We start from the raw sequence: 21,707 nt of genomic DNA, 5'->3' as shown, positions 1-21,707 counted from the left end.
AGGGGTGTCTGGGTGGCTCAGTTGGTTAAGTGTCTGACTCGATTTTGGCTTAGGTTATGATCTCACAGTTCATGAGTTCAAGCTCCATATTGGGTGACATGCTGACAATGCAGAGCCTGTTTGGGATTCTCTCTCCCTCTCCCTCTGCCCCTCCACTGCTAATTCTCTCTCCCTCTCTCTCAAAATAAATAAACTTTCATTAAAATATTTTAATAATATAATATATGTATAATGTATATATAATAAAATTATATATCCTCAGTATTTGCCCATTTACCAGAGGATAAGTCCAAGTCCAACAACAAGGTTACCAGTCTTGCCTCAGTTCAACCTTATGCCTCATTTCTTGCCTCTGGCCAACTCTGCCTTTCAGCCAGTCAGAGCGGAACAGAACAGAGCAGAGCACATTCTCACATGTGCCACACTTTCTCCCCCTCCAGACCCTGGCCCATGTTATTTCCTTTGAGTGAACTCCTCCCCCTCTGCATTCCTTCACCTCCACCTTGTCATCTCTCAGTCTCTTTGCAAGGATAACATCTACTTATTTTTTAGTTTTCATTAAATCAATATTTATTCAACATTCAAATATTTATTGAGTATCTACCAAATGCAGTTCTAGGTACTAAGGATTCAGCAGTAAGCAAACAGACCAAATCCCTACTCTCATAGAGCTTTATGTTTAGGAGGAGTAGATAAACAGCCAACAAGATATGTACGTCAATATATACACATGGCAGATGGCGATAAGTACCAATGAGAAAAATAAAACAAGAAAGGAGATAGGGAGTAGGGATTTGGCAATATAAGTAGAGTGGCTAGGGAGGCCTCATGAGAAAATATTTGTGTCAAAGTCTGGAAAAGATGAAGGGCAAACCATTTAGCTGTCTGGGGAGAGTGTTCCAGGCAGAGGTAACAGTAAGTGCAAAGGCTCTGAGTGACGGAGTGCTTGCAATGTTTGAGGAATAGAAAGGAGACAGATGTACTGAGGAAGAGTAAGTAGAGGCAAAAGAATAGTAGGTGTGGTCAAGAGATATTGGAGAAACAGATATTTGAGGAATAGAAAGGAGACAGATGTACTGAGGAAGAGTAAGTAGAGGCAAAAGAATAGTAGGTGTGGTCAAGAGATATTGGAGAAACAGATTGAAGGGACTGGGGGGTGACAGAGTGGGATTGTGTGTTCCTGATGACGTCTGTGTCAGGGTTAGGTGGCACCTCTAAATAACACCTCCATTTCTCCTTCCATCACTTATCAAACAGACTTAATTGTCTGCCTGCTGATTTCCTCTCCCTCTGTACCCTTGTCGAGACTGTGAGCCTTATGAGGACAAGGGTTGTTGCACCTGTCTTATTCTCTACTCTGGCCCCAGACTCTTTCACAGTGACTATCACAGAATAGTAGTGCTGCATTAGAGAATCAATGAATGAATAAATCTTAGTGAATCTATAATTATGCCGTGATACATCTGATGTGCTCACCATTTCCCTCTTTACCCTGGAGCTCCTCAGCTCTCTGCTGTTCCAGTAAGAAGTTTTTCCTTACATTGTATCCATGCCTTGCCACTTTATGAGACCCTCTACCTCCAAGGGTGGGAGATTATGGTACTTTCATTATACATGACAAAAGAGGCTTATCTACTCTGTTGGCAAAACCAATAGATCAGTGATTCCATGAGAATCTAGACAAATGCTCATAACTGAAATCATCTCAGGTGGGAAGTATTGACCTAAAATTCAGACCTTCCATTCAGAGACCACAGATCTCTATTTATCTCCCTAAACCCAATTTCAAACATTCAGCTGGTGGGTTGGGAAATCAGGTATTCAAACTTTCCATCTTCTGAGGGCTCCTTGGACACACTGAGCAATAGAGGTCCTTTGTGACCTGTCTACTGGGACGCTCTATCATAAAGTTCATGATATTATTATGAAGTCTGCATGTTGTTGCCAATATGATAGCTATTTTGTCTAGCTGTCCCTATTCTGTGTAAGTCAGCTAGGTGTTGATCCTGTGAGATTAGTAAAAATATGTATCCAGATAGTTAAGAGGTCCTGGGCAGGTAATTTTGTTTTTTACCAAGCTATTAACACCCACCAGGGCTTCTCTGACATCAGAGTAACCATGAGAACAAAGCTTGAGTCATCAGGACCCTGAGACATGAGCGCCTCATTCATCCTTTCCCTGCTGTGTCCTCCCATCTGCATTTTGAGTGATATTGTACCACCACTGCTGGGAAAATATGGAATTAATCAACAGTGAGTATGAAAGAAAAGAAACCTTGTTACTGAAAGCTTTCTACACTTCAATATATTTAAATATGTGAAGTAGGAAAAATGCTTTATGTTCTGCTTTGCTCATTTTGGTGTGGAGTTCTTATTCACTCTATGTAGCTTGAATAAAGTGGTCTGGGGCAGCAGTGAAGATATGGCCAGACCCACACTCTTGCCTGAATACCATTTTTACATTACTTCCTGATTGACCAGAAATGGAAACTAGTGGTAATGGAAGAGAGACCCTCTAACTAGTCCCTTTTATTTACATATATGGAAATTATTTTGCAGAGAGGACAGAGATAGTACTAGAGCCCAAAGCTTGAAATGGAATGACAAAATAGTGCATCTCTTTTGATTTGCTTCTTCATGTTAGCTTGTGCTACCCGTCCTAAGTCCAGAGCATCTTCCTCAGTCTATTCTCCAGACACTAGAGCTGAAGACTTATATAGAGAAAGCAAACAAATGAAGAGTGAAGGTTTAGCCCATTTTGTCAGGATAACTGGGTTCTCAAAGCCAAGACCTACCACTTGTTAGCTCTGTGAGCCAAATCTAGTTTCTTAAAATCCCAAAGCCTCAGTTAACTCATCTGTGAAATGGACATTATAACAACCCCTCCAGGATAGGGTTGCTATGAGATCTGAAGGAACTATTGCACATAAAGCACTCAGCAGATCTTGCCACACAGTAAGTGCTCAGTAATGTTAGCTATGATTACTCTGTGTCCCTTCTGAGGAAAAAGGCTGTAGGGTGATAGCATTAGCCAGCAGTAAAATTCACATATGTGGTTTCATTTTGGTAAATAGTAGCATTCTTGGCAGAGCAGCACTGAACCAATTTATGAAGATTTTTTTTCTTATATTCTTCCTGACTCTATCAGTCTAATATCTTTTCAGTTTCAATTTGCATCAGCCCAGAGACTATCCTTGCCCATCTTTATTCCATCGCCCAGGCTTTAACTGCATAGGATACTAAAACTGTTAACAAATCCAGGACTTTACATAACAAGACACAGACAACACAATAGGCTGGAAGATAGAACAGGAAGGGCCTCCTTCCCTTCAAAAGTGAGCAATGGAGCCAGAGTTACATTTGTTAGCAAGAACTTCATTGCTGCTAGTGTGGGTTTTAAGCTGTTTGAAATGGATTAGAGGGTGATATGGAGCCCAAATCAGGCCCATTTGGAAAGAGGGGGTGGGGTAATGGGCTCTGGAAAGACCTGCCTTCTTGCTTTATTTCTCATCCCTTCTAAGCCTTATGCTAAAAGCAAGTTAGTGAAAGGGTCAGTTCTACTAAAGAAAACCAAGTCTGAAAGCAATTTCATCTCCTGTGGAAAGTCCAGGGAAACCAATTCCCCAACCCAGATTTCAGCTCCTTTTTTTAAAGCAGGGGCCAGGAAGGAAGAAAAAACTCTGGAGAGAGAGGTTAGGAAAGCATATGGAGCTGGAGGTGGGGAACTTGAGTTCCCACATAGCTAAGGATGCCCCATGTTTGTGTGTGTGCAGGCATGGCTTCTCCCTGCTGGCCTGTTCTCTGTGGCTTTGTAAACTGTAGGGAAGTACACTGGCTGTGGGCTTAGGACAGCTGGGTACTGTTCTGTTTAACTGCACAACCTGTTACTTTCTGACCTGTTCTTTCCTGAAATTTCTTCTCTGTGTAAGGCAAAAATTAGACAAGATAATTTTTCAGTTACTTTCTAGTACTACCATTCTAAGATAAAAATTCCCTGCATGCCTGAAGGCCAGTGGTCTTTGCTCCTGGGATGGCAAAAAAAGGATTTCTTGGTCACACGTTTTTCCTTCAAGAGAATTTCTTGAACATTGCCAGCATTGGATTCTTTGCCAGACCATTGCTGAGGCCCAGGAGTATCTGAGCCAGTCCTCTGTTGGCAGGACAAGCTGCTCCTGGTGCTTCAGGACCTTGGCTCCCCTAGGGATCACTGGCACTGGGAAGAAAGGAAGGAGCTGGCAGCTCTGGGGGTGTTTGAGGTAGCCAAAGGTCTGGGACTGGAGAGATAGCAAGTTGCTGCATTGCAGGTCTTTTGTGGTCCTTTGTGGAGGGAAGGCAGAGGTTGGATGGGGTCATTTTCTGCACTGAGGGTACTCTGTAGGAGCTAGAAGTTGGTCCAGGAGTCACTGGTTGGAGAGATAGAGAAAAGGACCTTTGCAGGTTCATAAAGAAGCCTGTCACTTAGCTTTTATTGACACTGTGCTGGATGGCTAGCTCTCCCACAGCACTGTTTCATTGTGAGGCTACAGAGCACTGGGACCTACTTTGTCCCTGGCCTTAGGGATACCCTGTTATAGCTAAATTTTAATGTTGATTTATTTTTGAAAGACAGAGAGAGAAAGAGAGAGAGAAAGCACAATCAGTGGAGGGGCAGAGAGAGAGATAGAGGGAGACATAGAATCAGAAGCAGGCTCCAGGCTCTGAGCTGTCAGCACAGAGCCAAATGTGGGACTCAAACCCACAAACCATGAGATCATGACCTGAGCCGAAGCCGGTCACTTAACTGACTGAGCCACCCAAGTGCCTCAGTATAGCTAAATTTTAAATGAAGAATTTAGCCAGGCTATATTCAAATTAGCTGCAATAATTAAGATAACATTTGTAAATGTAGAGAGAAGACTAATTTATACCATGGATGCCATCATTGCCCAGTGAGCCTCTGAAGCTTCAATTACAAGACAAATTTCCTTATGAACTGAATGCCAGAAAATGCCCTTGTTGTTATTCTGACAACAGAAGCTAACTTGTTACTCTTTCCTTTTAGAATAAAGAAAGAAGGAAAGAAAAGACAATAGTCTCCTCCTGTTAATAATCTGAGTTGACTCTTCTAAGACTGCAAATGCCTAATGAGTCAGGCTCCAGGCTTGGCTCAGTGCAACATTGAGAGAGCCTGCCTTAAGTGGCTATTCTTGGCTACACAAAAAACAGGCTGGAAAGAGAATGACCTGGTTTTGCAGCAAGGGATACTGAGACTAAGCCAAGGGTAGGTGCTATGGACTGACTGTGTCCCCTCAAAATTCACATGTTGAAGCCCTAACTTTCAATGTGATGGTATTTGGAGGTGGGGTCTTTGGGAGGTGATTAAGTTTCATTGAGGTCATGACGGCAAGGTTCCTTTGGGCAGCTATAACAAAAATTATATACACCCAGTGGTTTAAACAATGGAAATTTAGTTATCACAGTTTGAATGCTGAAAGTCTGAGATCAGGGTGCTGACAGACTTGGTGTCTGGTGAGGACTTGGTTCTTGATTCATTGACCACCATCCCCTTGAATCTTTATATGGCAGAGAAAAAGGAAGCAAATTCTCTTGTGGTCTTTTCTTTTTTTAATTGTTTACTTATTTTTGAGAGAGAGCGAGAGAGAGAGAGAGAGAGAGCGAGCAGGGGGGGCAGAGACAGAGGGAGACACAGAATCTGAAGGAGGCTCCAAGCTCTGAGCTGTCAGCACAGAGGCTGATGCGAGGCTCAAAGCCATGAACAGTGAGATCTTGACCCAAGCCAAAGTCAGACACTTGACCGACTGAGCCACTCAGGCACCCCTGGTCTTTTCTTATAAAAGGCATACATGAATCCCATGACGAGGGCTCCACTACCATGACCTAGTTACGAAGGTAAGTAGGCCTCATCTCCACATATCACATTAGGGATTAAGGGTTTAACAGGTGAATTTTGGAGGAAGGCAAACATTCAGTCTGTAGTGTAGATAGAACTCAACCATACTGGAACACTGATCATAGACCTCCAGCTCCAGAACTGTGAGAAAATATTTTGTTCAAGTGTCTTGTTATGGCAGTCTAAGCTGACTTATACAGACCAAAACTAATTCTAATACTGACTAGTATGAACTGAAATCTTGATAAACAAACAAACAAACAAACAAAAAACCCATTCCCTGTAGAGGCTCTAGCATTTAGGTGATGAAGTCAAAGAATCTGGGTTCAATGTCAGCTCAGCCTCTCCTCAACTGTTTGAAATCAGGCAAGTTACTTAGCTTTTCTAAGTCCCAATTAATTCAACTCTAAAATAGAGATACTAATACTATCAAGGTCATATAATTCTTATGAAACTAAATACATTTATTTTTTAGAGATAATATTCACTTTTATTTTTGAAAAATTTTAAAGGTTATTTATTTTGAAAGAGAGACAGACAGCGTGCATGAGTTGGGGGAGGGGTAGAGACTGAGGGAGAGAGAGATAATCCCAAGCAGGCTCTGGACTACCAATGTAGAGCCTGATGTGGGGCTCGAGCCCATGAACCATGAGATCATTACTAAGCCAAACTCAAGAGTCCGAAGCTTAATTGACTGAGTCACCCAAGCCCTCAAGGTATTTTCTTTTTTTATGTTTGTTTATTTGTTTGTTTTGAGACAGAGAGAGACAGAGAAAGAGAGAGAGAGAGAGAGAGAGAATGCATGGAGGAGGGGCAGAGAGAGAGGGTGAGAGAGAATTCCAAGCAGGCTCCACACAGCTAGCACAGAGCCCGATGTGGGGCTCAGTCTTACAACCATGAGATCATGACCTGAGCCAAAACCAAGAGTCATTCAACTCACTGAGCCACCAGGTACCCCAACAATAAAGTACATTTAATGTGCCTAGTTCACAGTAAGCACTTAGAGGAATTCTTAGAGGATATCGGCAACATTTTATCACTTAGAAAGGAAGTAGAAGCATGACCATTCTATTGAATTGGACTTTGATGTACAATTCAAATTCAAATCCTCCTTCTTTAGAAGAAGTCCTGGAACCTCTAGATTTTAGAGTCATTAGAGTCTCCTAATAAATCAGTCTCTGGAAAAATAAATCACTCTCTGTAAAGAATCTGATCCTTGGAATCAGAGTGATCTGAATTTTAATCCCAGCTTTGCTGCTTATTAGGTCAAAGTGTCATAACTCCTCAAAACTTTGGTTTCCTCTTACCAGCTTGGATATAACACCTGCCTTCTAGTGCCCCATTGTGAGGAACACATGAGACAGCTGCATGAAGCACTTTGTACAGGGCCTGACACTCCTAGTCACCCTACAAGTCTTAGTGCTACTTCCCTTCTTGAAATAGCTCTAAATGCCAAATAGGTAATCCTCTATCAGCCTTAATATCCAGGGTCAAGGGTCACCTGGGTGGCTCAGTCATTTAAACATCTGACTTTGGCTCAGGTCATGATCTCACAGTTTGTGAGTTCGAGCCCCACATCAATGGGTTCGAGCCTTTCTTTGGGCTCCAAGCTGACAGTGTGGAGCCTGAGTGGGACTCTATCTCTCTCTCCCTCTTTCTCTGCCCCTTACTCTCTCATACTCTCCATCAGAAGAAGAATGAAAGAAAGAAAGAGAGAGAGAAAGAAAGAGAGAAAGAAAAAAAGAAAATTAGTATTTAAAAAAAAAATCCAGGACCAGGAATTCATGTAGCATATGTATATGTATGTTATATATATATATGTGTATATGTATACATGTACATATACATAGTATGTAATATATATAGACAGAAATATAGTAAATATATAATTTATTATATTATACATTATATATGAAAAACCTTATACTTGTAAATGTAAGATTCTGTGCAATTAAAAAATGTTACCATTATTATTTATAATGGTAAATAATATTTATAGGGTGGAGCTAACATGGTAGGATTCTGCCATGAAAAGAGGATTCGATAATCACTTTGTTGGTAGGTAATTTTTAGAAAGGGGAGTTGCCAAATATTTGTGGGGACCTCCATTTGCCAGGCACTGCATCAAATACTTTATGGAATCAGAGATATATCATGATATTGGGCAGAGAGTACTAAGCTGTGACTCCTAGAATGACTATCATATATTTCCTAGAACTGTAATTTAGAATCAAATGATCTCTTTCCAATAGTTTCTAAGCCCCTTAAATAAAGAGACTGTATTTCATAAATATGCAGTTTCTCCACAGCTCCTGGGATAGTGTATCAGAGCAACTTGAGAGATATTTGGTGAATAGGTGATGTGTGATTATATTAACTTATTTGTTAACTCTGAAATTATTTACTGAGTATCTACTATGTTCCACACACATTACCAGACACTGGTATGGTAATGATACAGCAATTAACAAAAGGGACCAAGTCTACTTTGCTTTCCTAGAGCTCACACTCTAGCAGGGGAATGCAACATGTAAGGTGTGAAGCACAAGTGGAAAGAGAAAATGAAGCAAGTGGTCAGTGGGTTGGGAGATCACCTGCCAAAAGCCACCTGTGAGTCATCGGGATCCTCCCCCATCATGTTGACACGACTTGATACGATTATGATGTTTTGTACTCATTGAGAGCCATGATCCCTAAAAATGAATGTCATAAGTATGTTCAAGGAATCTTCTGGTCCTGAGTCCAGGAATAGTACAACTTCTCTTTCTCTCTCCTTTAAATTAATACAATTTGATTTCTAGAATAGTTTTAGGTTTGCAGAAAAATTGAGCAGAAAGTACAGTTTCCATATATCCCTTTGCCCCCAACCCCAAATTTACCTTATTATTAACCTCTTGCATAGGTGGAGTGCATTTGCTACAATTGAGCCAATATTGACACAGTATTAATAACTAAAGTCCATAGTTTACACTAGGGTTCACTCTTGGAGTTGTGCATTCTATACATTTTGACAAATGTGTAATGACATGCATCCACCACTACAGTATCATACTGAGCAGTGTCACTGCCCTAAAACCCCTGCTCCCCACCTATTCATCCTTCCCTCCTCCTAGTCTCTGGCAACCACTGATTCTTGAATGTCTCCATGGTTTGGGGTCTTTCTTAGATTGTCATATAGTTGAAGCCATACAGAACCTTTCTCTTTTAACAATTATGTTCTCTTTCAGTTTAGTTTGGTTTCTACCTTCATCCCAGAATGATGGAATCCAGACCCCTCTCTCCTTCCCTCTGGGCTAACAGAGAGAAAGATTGGATCTTTACAGTTTCCTTGATTCAGTAAAACACATTTCATCACTTAAATGCCTTTTGATGATGAGCTGGGAGTGATTTTTATCAGTTTAGCCAACTCCCAAAGGTCTCTGCTGTGTCCTGAATGAGAGAACTGAGAAGAAAGCAGGGGCAGGAGTTTTCTCTTTGGTTTGTTTTGCTTTATTAATCTGTATGGATTATCCACTTTTGCACTTAAAGTGACCCAAATTTTCCAGGCAACTGCAAAGCTTCTACTGGATGCAGTTGCTGTGCTGTGGCATTATGGAGTGGCGGGCTGTGCATCCCTGGCCCCCAGGAATTACCATGGGAACAGAGGAGGGCTCTGGCCTTGCCCTTCTCCCAAGGACCCAGAGTGAGAGCGCCCTTTAGAAGATGGGAAGGGGAAGGGCAAGTGTGGGTGAGATCTTGCGCGCGTTACTTGTCAGATTTATGACGGCTAATAGCACTTATCAAAAGTGACATTTATTGGGTGTGAAATGTTCTCATTTGTTAGATAACACAAGCTGTTTAGTATTAAAGCAACTTTTACACAGCACAGTCTCTTCTGTCATTAGGGACCTCCCAGGATTAATTACTGAGATCTATACCCCAATGTTCAGATGCCTCCCAGAACCATAAACTTCTAAATCACACATGAGCTGATTGCCAAGAAATTTTCCTCAAAGCCATGATCTCTCTGTGAAGGGGACAAGGACAAGTTAAGTGAACAGTCAGATGCTCACAGATGAGCATTCCCTGGAGACCTGGGTTCTTAGTCTAAAGTGCTTAGACTATCTCTACTTCCCTCATGCTTGAGGTTGCTACAATGACACTTCATATTTATACATAGTTTTTTTAGTTTTTCAAAGCATTCCACCCACTAAGCTGATTTCTTTGTCATCTGTGATTGCATTGCTAGCACCTGGAATGCATCTGGCACATAGTAGTTGCTCAGGAATTGTGCTGGATGAATGAAAGCCCCAGGAAGGACAGGGATCTATCCGCTTCTAAGAGGTGGGTGTGCTGCTTGTCCCAGATCACAAAGGCTCTCAGAGATGGAGCCCAGTCTCTTTTCTGAATCCAAGCTATTCTCCTTCCTTTTGAACACTACTTCAGAACAACATTGTCCCAGGCCTCTGGCTCCCAAGGTCTCCCAAAGCAGCACTGCTTCCATCTACTTTTAGGATGGAATATAACACCTTTAGGGATTATGATAAAAACAGTAAGACTTCAAATGCAAAGTAGTTTGTTGAAGGATTCTAAAATTACTTAGAACAAAGCTGGCGTCAACACAAAAGGGAAATGTACCTAATAGTTTTGAAAGCACTCTGGATCACTGATAGTTCTTTGGCACAAGAAAAGGAGTATAAAATGCTACAAGCTGAATTAGGGTGGACATTAGGAAGAATTGTCATGCACGTCTACAAACATTGATGTGCACCAGAGAAATAAAGTTTGTTATCTTCCGTATTATATTCATTGTGTAAGACAGTAAATCTCCACATCTTAGGTAGTCCCAAAACATGTGGGTTCACTCACTAAGAAATATCCCATCTCCAACATCATTATTCCAGTCCAACACATTGTCACCTTTTACCTGCTGCAAAGCCTTTTAACTGGATTCCTCATTCCTACATTTGCCTTGAAATACCACCTCCCCACTGCCTAGAATATCTCAATGGCTTCCTATTGCATTTAGGATAAAAACAAAAATCTTTATCATGACACATGAGGCTCTGTAGGAGCTGGCCTCTGGCTACCTTTCCCACCTCATTTCTTACCCTATACCTCACTCACCACTTTCAGCCAGACTGGCCTTCCAGGCTCACAGATGTGCCAACTGTTTTCCTGCCTAAGGACATTTGCAGAGATGCTGTTCCCTCTGCCCACAATGTACTTCCTTTCACTTTTCCCATAGCTGGCTCCTCCTCATCCCCCCAATCTTCTAATCATCCTTCTAATCTCATCCTAAATGTAATCTCATCTGAGAAGTCTTCCCTTACCACACAATCCCAGCCATACCTTTCCCTTGTTATTCTCTCTTACACATTCCTTCATTCTCTTCATAGCCCCTGCTGTTTATTCATTTTTTTAAATTGTAGTGTTTATTGCTCTCCTTACCTTGTATATACCTAAGGACAGGGACCACGTGTATCGGTTATGCCTCTAGAACCTTAGAGCTTACATAGTGCCTGACCTCAGAACAGGCCTACAAGAAATATTTTAGGAATGGAGGAAGAAATACACTAATGAATACCAAGAAAAATAAGGTGCATTTAATGTTCCCAATCCATTTTTTTGTCTATGTATGCATGTAACATTTATGCTTCAAAATCTCAGAGATTTTTGTCTGTTTTTTTTTTGTTGTTGTTGTTCACTGACATTTCCCCAGTATCCAGAACAGTGCTTGGCACATAGTTGTTCAAATAAATATAAATAAATATTTGTTGGATGAGTAATGAGCAGAAACATAAGGAACTATATAATAATATTTAGCAGGGAGACCTAATCTAGTCTGTAAATCAGCAAAAGGATTTGAGAGCAAGAGGCACTGAAACTGAGTCCTGGCATTATCTACCCAAGGGGGGAAGGGTGAGGGATAGGACTGAGTAGTTTGCACATTGTAAACAACCTAAGTAAAGGCCCAAGATAAGAGGCAAATGTGAGCTTGAAGTGCTAGAGTTTCTTAAAATGATTGGGTGTGCAGTACGGCTGACAGAGTGACATTGTAGATATGAAGGAACGCTCATGCAAGCCCTGGTCCCAGGGAACGAGTCCTCTGGGTGGAAACTGTTTCCCAGTGTCAATAAACCTGCATTCTGCTTCTTTAATTAGTCTTCAGGAAGTTTGGTTAGGATAAGTTAGCGCTGTTCACTGGTAGTAAATAAATTTTTTCCAAAAAGCTGAGGACTAGATCCAGAGCATCAGGACCTCGCCAAGAATGGCCACCTGTGAGGCCCTGAGTAACGGTCTGCCTGCCTTTCCTTGCAGTTGGGACAAAGTTCTAGGATTCAAGAGGCCTGTGTCCTATGTTTAGGATGTCCAGTGTGTCATCTCTGGGCTCCTGGCTCCTTTTCTATGAATACTCTTGCTCTTGGAAGGCAGGGGCAGTGTCAAATTCTGAGATTTCCCAGCCTCATTGAATACAAAGTATTGCATGTCATAGACATTTGACACTCGGTGACAAGTTAGCAATGCAGAGGTGAGAAAGGCCTGAGGACAAGATGCTTGTGCCTTAACCACCTGTCTGTTGTTCCTAACCTCCTCTCCCCTAACTCCTCTCAGGCTCTTACCCAGAAGGCTTTTCCAGGCCTCCACTCAGATTCTTTTTCCTTCTACTCCAACCATGGGAAACCCTGAACCTCTATTTAGCAGTAATCTAAGGTTCTTTTTCTTTTGTTCAGTGAATATTGATTGAATGCTGATCATGAGTTGGCCTGTGTGCTAAGTCCTAGGGATGTAATGAATAACAGATAGACATAACCTTTGCCCTCAAAGAGTTACAATTTTGTGGAAGAATCAGACCTCAAATTGAAATACACAAGTAAATATATAACTCAAATTGTGATGTAGGTGGCATATCTGTTGTGATGTAGGAAATCATAGATGCAGAACACACATGGCTTACATTTTGTGGAAGTCGAAGTGACACTTGAATTGAGATTAATGCACAGAGGCAGGTAACCATGCAGAGAGCCAGGGGTGGGGGATGGGTGGGGAGCTCTCTAAAAGATGAGTGTGAGTGTAAAAGGCCCAGAGGCAGGACAAAGCTCAGTGCAGCAGAGGAACAGAAAGAAGGCCCAGGTACACTAAGAGTTTGAAAACATAGGCCTGGCTAGATTATGCCTTTCAGACCAGGTTGGATTCTGAATTCTATCCTTAATTCAATGGGAAGCCCCTGAAGAGTTTTAAGCAGGGAATGACATAATCTGATTTACATTTTTACAAGATCATTCCAGCTGCTGTGTGGAGAATGAATTCAGAAGATGCTTACAAGGAAGATATTGCAGTAGTCTGGGTGAGAAATAAGAGTCGTTTGCACCTGGGCTGGAGATGGAGAAAAGAAGGGAAGAGATGTTTTCTTTTAATGTAGAAATGACAAGATTGGTGATGACCTGGATTTGGGGATGAAGGAAAAGAAAGGGCAAGAATGGCTTCCAGATTTCTGGTTTGAATCAATGAAATCTCTTTCACATGACCACCCTGTTCTATTTGGCTCTTGGCATAACTTTGGGAAGAAGGTGGCCAGGGATATTTGTCCCTGGTTAATGGAAGAAAATAAGAAGCTGAGAGATTAGGTTAGTGAAAGCCAGGACTAGCTCCCTCCTTTCTAGAGGAGGTCTATCCATCCTGGGTATAGCCATCTCTGTTGAGCCCCCATGGGAGGTGCCTGAGTCCTGTCACAGGACCCACATACTTGCTTTGGGGCTGGCAGCCTCCCTGGCTGCCTCTGGGTACAGCTCCATCAAGCCTCCATCCTGCCTCTCCCTGCCCACTGGCTCCTGGCTCACTCTTACTTAATGACTCTCATCTCCCAGAAAGTTCCTCCCAGAATCCACAATGGGCGACATTACGAACTCCTCATGTCTGGTGATAACTTTTTATGAGGTTTTTATTCTTTTACAATATATTAAAGCCATATTTTTGCCAGGTTTTTATTTCAGTTTATTTCTTGTCCTTGAATCACTCTTTCCCTTCTCCCCCAGCCCCTCAGCTCTCTCCCCCACTCTCTCACCTGAGCAGGCTTTGCACTGGAGACATTTAATTCTCCTTTAATCCCAATTCCCTGAGGTACATGAAAGCAGCTTTACGAGCCCATAAATCCAAGAAGATAAAGTGCATTTTTATTAGTTGTGTCGACATCAAAGGGAAAAAATGGAATCTAATGTGAAGTAGTCAATAATGAATTTGCTTAATAGCCCTCCTCATCACCTCAGTGGGTCTCACTGAAGGTAGTGGTCTCCCAGGTAGGGTGTGGAGACTGGCAGACTTTCTTGGGGATGAGGAAAAGGGTACCACCCTGACTGGCTGTATTTTTATTTTCATTTCTTCCAGGAGGAAGATATTTCTTCCAAGTGGAGCTAGAGAGCTTGAAGGCAGGGTTGAAGAGAGGAGAGGTTTGCATGCAGGCATGAGAGGAACGGATGGGCTGGCCGAGCCTTAAAGTCCACCATTGCCCAGGGGTTCTATCTGCCATACTCTGGGCCTAGGTGGATGTTTTGTCCCCTGAGAGCTGCAGAAAGAAAGAGGGTGACGGAAAGATGGAGGGTGGAGGCAGGGATGCTCAGATATCACTAACAAAGAAGGTGTGCTATCTCAGGGGCAGAGTGACCAACATCTCTGTGAAGACAGGGAGGTGTACTTTGTGAAAGTGAAGGTGAAAGAGCAACCCTCCTGGCATCTGCATTGTCTTCCAGATTAGAGCTCCTCTGCTGTCTCTGGCACACTCCCCTCATTAGCTTAGGGCTGGTGCATCTCATCTTGTACTGTGGCCACAGGTCCAGGGCTTGCAGTTATTCCCTGCCCTTGCCCCCTCTCTTCTTCCCCATCTGCTCACTTTCTCCCTCTTCTCTCTCTGCTACCCTCTCTTTTCTTGCAACTCCTTAGTCTTCTTAAAGCCTTCATGCCTAGGCTGTTATCCACAGGGAGGGCCTTGATCTTAACGTCTACAGGTTGGCACGTATTCAAATGATTTCCTGAGAAAACTGAAACTCCTGGAAGTCTTTGCCCACAGTTTTTAGGACCTTTTGAGGTTGAAAAGGAGAGCTCTTTTCTTGCCTCTGAAAAAAGGGGGAAAAGGATGGTTTTGGGGGATGGGATGCAAGTTTAGTTTATGCCACATGGCCACTAGATGGCAATAGTTAAACATGCAAAAAAGTAAGCAGCTCGGGATTCTGTGAGGTCTCCCTTTCTCTTAGCATTTCTCCCTGCAGTAGGTAGGAAGGATTGGGGGTAGGGTATTGAGAACAGAAGCAGGGCACCAGCACGTAGGTAGGACCTATGGCAAGAATTTGTGTTGGAAAATAGGGTGGGTCTGTAGCAACTTCAAGGCACTGTGAGAGATCAAAGATAGTCTAGAAGGCTGCCACCCCCAACCCACTTCTCATCCTCCTGCCCAGCATGAGACCCAGACCCTGGGGCTCCAATTTCTCCTGGCTGGGTGAGGTGGGCATTCCCACATGTACTTACTTCTGTGTTCAGGTGTGATTCTCAAGATGCTTGGCCTTACAAGGGAAGAACAAATGATTTCCTAATTTCTCAAGGTGGCTCTGAAGATGGGTTGAAGTTTCGTCTTATTTCAGAATGCTCTGAGATCATTAAGGGAAGGGCACAGTGCCAAGATTTGCATAAAGTTTTAACTTACACTCTCTTTCATGAAAGTTGTTCATGTGCCTGGAGAAGCCTAGAGCATGGACCCGCCTGTCAGTCAACACATCAATGGATACAAGCAGTGGATAATGGTAGGTGTTCAAAAATATTTATTGAACTGAGCTTAATTGAAGAGTCTCTGCCCTCCAGGACTTTATAATCTAGTGGGGGAGGGCGTTTGCTGTGTGAAGCAATTAAAGAATAATTTAGTGGCTTGCTATCAGTGAACTGGAGGTTAGAAAATCAGAGATCATGTAGAGGCTGGTGGAATTTGAGCTTGGTCTTGAAAATTTAGATAAGAAACAGTTACAGCATGACTGGAGAGGACAGAAAGAGCCTGGCACAATTAGAACATTTTACTTGCAGGAATGGAGGGTTTATGCTATAGTTAGCAAGATGAAGTAGAGTTAGGTTGGAGGTGGGTACTTAAAAGTCAGGCAAACTGTTTGTACTTCATCTAAAGCAATAGGAAGCTATTGCAAATTCTTGAGGAGGAGAGTGACCTGGTAGAGTGTCGGTTGAGAAAACTCTCGACTATGGCTCATGGCTGGGAGGTCACTGAGTGTAGGGATGGTGGGTCTTTGTTTTCTGTAGTTCTCAAAGGGTCAGTGTAAGGCTTGGCCTTGGCAAGTGTTCGATATATGTTGAATTGAACAGACGCGCCGGAGGAGCCCCAAAGACACTGAGGCTAGTGAAGGACTCCCTCAGGGGAGGTCAGGTTCACTGATGAGTGTGTGGGGCAGAGCTAGGGCTGCCGGCAGTTTGGCTGAGCGCCTCTCATGCCAACCACCAGCTTTCAAGGGTTGCTTTGTTCACTGGCTCAGCAGAGCATGTGAGATGTGATCACAAGCTTGAAATAACACAGACAGGCTCTGCTCTCTGCCACTTTCTATTTTGTTGATCCACTGATTTGACAGTGCCTAAGAAGCATCTACACCTACCTTTCCTGCCTGGATTGCCCACTTGTGGGGATTTCTGCAGTCTAAGGAATGTCGATGCCAGAGGCACACTGCTAGCAGCCCCCTCACCTGGACTGAAGTGTGGGCCAGGGATGGAGGAACCCATGGAGGCAGCCTTATGTAAACATTGGTGAAGGTGAAATGTCTAAATGCTTTCGGCTCTCTGCTGTAGGCAAAGGCAGAGCTGGCTGAACTCTGTTTCAACGTCCCCTCACCTCTACCTTCATTCTCATTTTTCCTCTGAGATTGGTATCATTTCATCCGTTTGTGAAAGACACTGAGGACTGGCGATGGTAGGTTTATAACAGCATCACTCCTAAGCTGGGGAATGTGGGGATGGACCCCTGCTCTCATGTTAAATGCTGTGCCTGTCCCATGAGACTTGCTGACTGGGTCCAGGTTATGAGGGCAAGGGATGCAGGGAAAGTCTGAGCCTGCCAGAGAAGTCTCAAATATGGAGGTGGTAAGGCCTATTGGGATGAGGGAGGGCACTCCCAGAGTTCAGGAGGACAGTAAAATTCTGTTGTTAGATTGAGTTCCATGCTTCCTCAATACCAAGGCTGGGCTCAGGAGAAGACTGGCCATGGGCATGCCTGGGAGTCATGTCAACAGGGTGATGGGGTCCAATGTCAAGTGAGAGGCGAGGGTCAGGAGGACATAGGTATCCGGCAAAAGAGACCAGTTGTTAGTCTAAAAACATTTATTGAACACCTGCTTATCCCAGATAAGGAGTAAGACAGATGGGGAGAAAGGCAAGAAAATCAACAGTTACATTTTAATGTATAGTAAGATGGGTGTGTAAAAATCCTATGGGAACCTGAAAGAAAAATCAGTTGCATCTTCTTTGGGATGGTGGGAATGAGTTGTAAGGATCTTGGGCACACATAACAGAGCTCATGCCATTGACTTGGTCAAGGATGAAGCATAAAGAGCATGAAGCCTTTCAGTGTGCTGCCATAGCTATGGCCTCCTGGAGCCCACTGGTGCAGGAGCTGTGCAGAAATGTTTCCTCATGTTTTGGAACTGTCATTGCAGGTAACACTGAGCTCATGGGCTTCAGTTCCGTGATGTCTTCTCTTCCTCCTCATCTCTTAGAACTTCGTAAGTCCCAGTGCAAGAGTCAATAATCTTAGCATCATCTTTCCAGTCCCTTTCTCCTGGTCCGTGACCTCACTGCACACATCATCAAGACACTGGAGACCTCTGTCAAGAGAAATAATTCATCTTTGTTCAAGTCATCTTTACCTGCTTCAGAGACCTGTTTGAGAATATGTGTGGTAAGTTTGGCTGGATCTGATGCTCAGCAGCACCAAGTGTTAATGGACTGGCCTTTCTCATATGTCTTGGTAGTGGACAGAATGCATTTTCCAGAGGCAGTGAAGACCCTCAGAGGGTGGTAACATCAGTGTGCCCTAGAAACAATAATGAACTCACTCAATAATAAAAATAATAGCTACCATTTATTAAATGTCTAAAATCATATAGCAAGGAAATGGAAATGCAAATGAGAATTTATCTGTGACTGGGGTGAGTTTCACGATGGACTCGTGGTGCTTGTTAGAGAGAGCCTCCTAGGCTTTGAGTCTATTGAAGGATGGGAAGAGAGAGGAAGAGTGGGGCAGGGTGAGACCCAGGATTGCTGCTAGGTCTGGTATAATTAGCAGGTATGTGAAAGTAGCTTGCTGGGCACAGCCTTTGTTCTCATTCCCAGCAGCCAGCTCCTGAATCTCTCCAGGTGACTGAGGCTTCCTACATACAGCACTTGGGTCATTTAACAGATCATACCTAGCCTATTGTGATATTTGTGATTTATAAGAAAAATGCATGTAATCGTTCAGATAATCAATATATATATTTCTCATATATATTTGGTCTGTTCACAGTTCTTGACTCACAGCTCCCAAAGCCCTTGGAATTTCTTGAATGTTGAGAGTAACAGAGGTGTCTTTTGTTATGTTAATGAGGCAACTTTTGGAAAGTCCTAAGGAAGGAGACTGGTTGCCAATGGAGCCAACTGTGTGATCCGAGGGGTGGAATTTTCCGTCCTATACCATGATATCTGGGAGGGGAGAGGGGCTGGAGGTTCAATCAATTGTCAGTGACAGTGACTCAAGCAATCATGAATATATAATGAAGTCTCCATAAAAACCCAAGAGGACAGCTTTCCGGTCCTTTGTCAGAGAGAGCGTCCATGTGTAGGGAATCAGAACGCTGTCATATGCCAGTGAGCTGGGACCCAAGCTCCGTGAGGACAGACGTTTCTTTGTGCAGAACTGTGCCCTGTGTATCTCTTCATCTGGATGTTGATTCATATCCTTTTTATCAGATCCTTTAATAAAATGGTAAAGGTTAGCAAGTGTTTCCCTGAGTTCTGTAAGCTGCTCTAACAAGTTAATTGAACCTAAAGTGGAGATCATTGGAACGCCTTAACTGTAGCCAGTCAGAAACGCAGGTAACAGCTTGAGGCTTGCAACTGGCTTCTGAAATGAGGGCTGGTTTTACAGTACTCAACATTTAACCTGTTCAATCTGGTGCTATCTCCCTGTAGATGGTATCAGAATGGAGTTGAATTCTGCTGACATCTGAAAAAGTTTGGGTGTTGTATGTGTGGGGACCCTCCTCCCTCCCCATTGGAATTGGACCTGAGAACCCTAAAAGACTGTGCACCAAATTAATCTCATCTGGTTGGTGGCACAAAACATTCTGTAACATGACAACATTGAACTTGGTTCAGATTCAAACCCAACTAACACTGATTGAGAACCTACTGTGTTCCAGGCATTGGGCCCAATAATTTTGTGTAATATTATCACTTTAAATCTTTATGACAACCTAATGTGAAGCATTACCTGTTTTTTAACTGAGAGTCCCAGGGGTGTTCCTTCAGGTCCCATGACGTATTAATAACAGTGGCAGCTTCTTGCCTTTGTGTTAGCTGTTTCTGAGGTCCTTTCAGTTCCAATATTACTACCTGGGCCATAGGGAGAAACATGGGAATTGATTACAGCTGGAAGCAGGATGCTGGATGATTCCAAAAGAACAACTTCCTTTTTTCTATCACTAACAGTCTCTCCTTTCAGGTGTTCTTTCACTGGATAACTAATAGCTACTGTTTCCTTCTTCTCATTTCTTTTTCCTATCCCCAGGAGTAAAAGTCAAGGAAAACACGAGATTAGAAACAATAAAGAACTTGTATAATAAAGGCTGGTATGCAAAGGATAGCAGGAGAGAAGGGTAAGGGTAGCTAAGTGGAAGACACTCATATCCAGGAACAGAAGGGCTGGGTAAAGCCTCAGCCACTACTTATAGACTGAGTGGATGCAGCTCAGGAAAGTTGCAGTATCTGCTTGGTATGGCTGACACCAGCTGTTCACCAGTCACATTCCCCCTTCCTTTTTGGTTAACAGCTAGACTGAATTTCCTAGCCTCTTTGAAGTTAGGGTGATCAAATGACTGAGTGTTGGTCAGTGAGATGTGAGTAGTAGTGATATGTGCTGATGCCAGGCCTGGCCGTTAAGAACTTCTCACCCATGACCTCCATCTTCTTTGCTCTCCCACAGCAACCCTAGAAGCCACATGCTGGTGATGGTGAAGCCACGGATGGAAGGAGCTTCCGTCCCAGAATCACCACTGTGATAGAGAAACTTTCATTACGTGAAGCCCTTGGGATGTGAAGGTTTATCTATTACAACAACTAGCCTACCCTTGGTTAATATACTCAGGATGCTCATATGGAGAAAAAGAGGGTGCTAGTTAGAATGATTTCTGAGGTCCTTCAGAGCTTAATAGCTTCTGGTTCTATGGCGCCATGAAAGAAGAGTGCAAATTCTAGCAGCAATGCATTGAACATGATTTATAGTAACTTGTGAGCTTCTCTATAGTCCCTGTCTTTGGAGAACTTCCATTTGAGGCCAGCTGTGGTAAATAGCTTTACTTTCTTGGCACTGTACTTTATTCCAAATGAAATAAGTCAGAACCCTTCTCATCTCTGTGGACTGAATATAATTGCAAGGGCCTCTTCATGTGCTCCAGGAAAGTGATGAACATGAAATAAATAATGTTTTGCAAATGTTGTGTTTGTATACACTAATTGTTATTATAAGGGCTTATTATTTTTGGGATTATTATAAATTATTAATAATAATTATTAGTCAATATTAAGATAAGGTTGTAATTAAGATTCAGGAAGTCAGTGAAAGATTCAGGAACTCACAAGTGATCATGTAACATATGGCATTTACTTTCATTGACCCCAGCCAGGTTACATTAGTCCAAATGGTAATATAATCCATTTTATGTAAACCAAATAGGTGACAATTGAAACTCTCATAAACAGACACATTAGGGAATGATTATTTCAGAGAACTTTAACTATCAGTTTTCCTGATCTTATCTTGTTTAATATTGAAAGAAAGAGACGAAACTTTCATGTGAAAAATTATCAATTAAAGATCAATTTAAAATAATGATAAAGTAACACTGAAATTGGGGGAAGGTGAGTCAGACTAAGTAAAATACAGTTTAAATAAGATTTTTTTTTAAACTACTACCCAACATGGGGGTTCCTGGGTGGCTCAGTTGGTTGGACATCTGACTTAGGCTCAGGTCAGGATCTCATGGTTCATGGATTCGAGTCCCCTGTCGGGCTCTGTGCTGACAGTTCAGAGCCTAGAGACTGCTTTGGATTCTGTATCTCCTTCTCTCTTGGCCTGTCCCTTGCTCATGCTCTGTCCCTCTCTCAAAAATAAATAATAAATATTTTTTAAATTTTAAAAAAGTTAATACCCAAAATGAAGTATTTCCTTAAAATGGGTTTGCAGAGACAATTCTGTCAACACAGTTTCTGCATCATCCATGTATTGGGAATATAGCAGTGAACCATAAATACAAAGTTCTTGTTCTATGGGGAGATAAACAATGTACATTCAGAGGATTCAATGTCAGTTACAGCCAAAAATCATTGCATCCTGTCATGCTTTTTACTAAGCATTTTACAGGTGTTAACTCATTTAAGCTTTGTAGAGTTTTATAGGATAAATGATATTTCTCTGATCTCCATTTTACAGGTGGGAAAACTGATGCACAGAGAGGTTAGTTGTCAAAGCCAGAGAGCCTATTTTTAACTCCTAATCTATACTGTCTCTTAAGGGCTTATCTACAAAGGGCTACAAAGAACATGA

General features: G+C 42.5%; 1 long non-coding RNA gene across 2 annotated transcripts; it reads left to right on the top strand.

The window, feature by feature from the left end:
• Nucleotides 1-1,962: 1,962 nt before the first annotated feature.
• LOC144239106 (uncharacterized) lies at nt 1,963-20,596 on the top strand. 2 transcript variants are annotated; one of them, XR_013337316.1, is made up of 5 exons: nt 1,963-2,253; nt 5,042-5,260; nt 15,581-15,660; nt 17,563-17,804; nt 20,088-20,596. It is a non-coding gene; the product is annotated as an uncharacterized LOC144239106 (long non-coding RNA). The 2 variants fall into 2 exon arrangements; XR_013337315.1 differs by lacking the exon at nt 5,042-5,260.
• The last annotated feature ends 1,111 nt before the right edge of the window (nt 20,597-21,707 follow it).

Source organism: Crocuta crocuta, unplaced genomic scaffold, assembly GCF_008692635.1.
Source record: "Crocuta crocuta isolate KB4526 unplaced genomic scaffold, BGI_CrCroc_1.0 scaffold177, whole genome shotgun sequence".
Classification (NCBI taxonomy): Eukaryota; Metazoa; Chordata; class Mammalia; order Carnivora; family Hyaenidae; genus Crocuta; species Crocuta crocuta.
Note: the sequence above shows the minus strand (reverse complement) of the source record. Positions and strands in the feature narration are given on the sequence as shown.